The following is a 3121-nucleotide window of genomic DNA, read 5'->3' as shown; positions in this document are numbered from 1 at the left end:
TCTCTCTCTCTCTCTCTCTCTCTCTCTCTCTCTCTCTCTCTCTACATTGAGAAGTATAAAAGAAAATGCAATGTTCAATTAAAGGTCTGAAGATTTATTACAAAACACTTACAAAATATTACTTGTCCTGTACTCACCATCCAATGGCATGAAGCTGTAACATCTCGCTTTTCCTGTTGAAAGAGAAAAGACAGGATTAGTCTAATGATTTTGTTACAAATATACATAATATCCTAAGTTCATATGGTAGCCAGATGTGGCATATAGGAAATGATTAGCTAAAACATTGTGAAAATCGGTATTATAACATATACACAGTATAATAATATAGATAGAAATAACTCAGATATAAATAGTTGTTGGATGAAATTAAAAAGTCAAGACGAAGAGACTTAATGGTATGTATAATAAACTAATTTCAAAAGTTCAAACTTACATCAAATGTTTTTATGTTGAACAGGCTGACATAAGTCTTTTTATAGCTTATATATGAAATATCTACCTTGATGTTGTTAATGATTTTAAAGTACTTTATTTTAATTGGTCATTACTTCTTATATAGTTTATTTATTTCCTTATTTCCTTTCCTCACTGGGCTATTTTTTCTTGTTGGAGCTCTTTGGCTTATATCATCCTGCTTTTTCAACTAGGGTTGTAGCTCAGCCATTAATAATAATAATAATAATAATAATAATAATAATAATAATAATAATAATGTCCCAATTTACAAGTTACTCACAAACACTACGTAACAAGACTGCAGTATCCTTGAACAGTTTCTGACCAATCTATACATACTACACTTCCTAAAAGGAGAATATTTGAACATCTGAAACCTATTCTACTGGTATAAACCTCATGACAAAATCTATGGAAATTTGTTGGCCTTTCAGGGAGATACTAAAGTCAGGCACTGGTGCCTGGGAGGCCGTTCAATAGCTCTGTGAAACTGAAGGAAACTCTGCAGTTTCTGTATGAAATGAAGTCAAATGATTGGACAGCAAGATGCAAGAATTGAAATGGACACTGAAGTAGAGTTCAAGGTTAAAATTTAGGTCCAGAAAGGGGTTGAAATGACAATGCAAACACATTGAAGTAATGCCTACAGTGTTCCTGCTTTAGGTGCATTGATGGCATTATTCCTCCCTATGGAGAAGGTGGCACTAAAATGGCTTTAATTAGAGTACTTTATAAATGCTGATTCGTCTTTCACCCTTCACAGCTTATACAGATAAGCAAGAGAATACAAGTTTGATGGGGAAGTAAAATCTCGAGTCCCTTCATGATAACAGCCAGAACATTCACGTTCACAGCCTTCTGAAGGGACTTAAAAATGTGAACTGGGAAGACCCTAAGGTACTTGTATAACAGATGTAGAAAAGGCAACTATAACGTTCAGGAGTTTTGGAAATTTATCAGAGAGAAATATTAAACAGAATACCCGTTCGACTACAGGATGCTAAAAGCCCAAGGGCTCTAACAAGGAAAATAACACAGCGAGGAAAGGAAATAAGGAAAAGTATAGAAAAGTGTGCCTAAGTGTACCCTCAAATAAAAGAATTACTAAAAGTCCAGCTTCAAACTAAAAAAAAAATGAAATAAAAAAGGCTATTCGACATATAATCTCTCTTACTTTGGTATGAGCATATCTCAGAAAAAAATTTGTTCGCTGGCACAGTTGGGTGATTTCGTCTGTGAAATATATGATAAAATTAACGTTGCTACTCTCCAATATTTTCTTCAAACATACCGTATCTGATAAGGTCAATCAGAAGTCAATTTCAACAATCTCTAACGAATCCCTACGACAAAATTTTCTCTCATGCAGTTGTTCAAACTCTTCTAGTGAGGGCATGAAACATACTCAAGCAGTACCAGAGACATAAAGGAAGCTACCATCAGCACACGTTGAGGTCCCTCCGTTTGACACAAGCTAAGTATGCTTCAATTTCTTTGACCAGCCTCTATACTTGGCAAATGGGAACTTATAAACCGAAGATACATAAGATATTCTTCTTTGTCTACATCTTTTCCCACTTCCATGTGGGGTCGATGTTTCTGACTAGCTTTCTCTATCTACCTCTGTCCCACACCTCATCACAGGTTAATCCCTTTGATCGAAGGTCATCCTTGATACAGTCCATCCACCTTCGCTTTGGTCTCCCTCTCCTTCTCGTTCCCTGTACTTCCATTCCCATCACCCTCCTCCCAATATACTGTTCATCTCTTCTCATGACATGACCGTACCACCTCAGTCTACTTTCTTGGATCTTATCTGATAGTTTTCTAAATAAATAAATAAATAAATGAGTTATTATCATGATTATTATTATTAATTTTAGTAGTATTATCATAATAAGTAGAGAATCACAATGAAAACAAAACGAAACAATATATTACAGCGTTATTACATCCTACGAGTTCCAGCCCACTGACCGTGTTTTGGTGTTAAATGATAAGCATTTCCTTCTTCATATTTAAGGCACACTTTAGATTCCAACGATATATATAATTCAACATCAAAGCAAATATATATATATATATATATATATATATATATATGCATATATATATATATATATATATATATATATATATATATATATATATATATATATATAGTAATGGAGGTACAGGGAACGAGAAGGAGAGGGAGACCAAAGCGAAGGTGGATGGACTGTATCAAGGATGACCTTCGATCAAAGGGATTAACCGGTGATGAAGTGTGGGACGGAGGTAGATGGAGAAAGCTGACCAGAAACATCGACCCCACATAGAAGTGGGAGGGGATGTAGACAAAGAAGAAGAAGAAGAAGAAGAAGAAGAAGAAGAAGAAGAAGAAGTAATGATAGATGAACATTAGGAATAACAGAATGGGTCCTTAAAGATTGCAAAAGAAGTAGAAGGAAGAGAAGACGATGGATTAACAAACTAAGAAAGTGAGCTAGTATAGACGGGCATAGAAAGACCACAAACAGATGCAAATGGAAGGACATGTCTGAGGCCTGTGTTCTGCAGTAGACTAGTAACAGCTGGTGTGATATATATATATATATATATATATATATATATATATATATATATATATATATATATATATATGTGTGTGTGTGTGTGTGTG

This window comes from Palaemon carinicauda, chromosome 37, assembly GCF_036898095.1.
Source record: "Palaemon carinicauda isolate YSFRI2023 chromosome 37, ASM3689809v2, whole genome shotgun sequence".
Classification (NCBI taxonomy): domain Eukaryota; kingdom Metazoa; phylum Arthropoda; class Malacostraca; order Decapoda; family Palaemonidae; genus Palaemon; species Palaemon carinicauda.
This window is presented reverse-complemented; position numbering follows the sequence as displayed.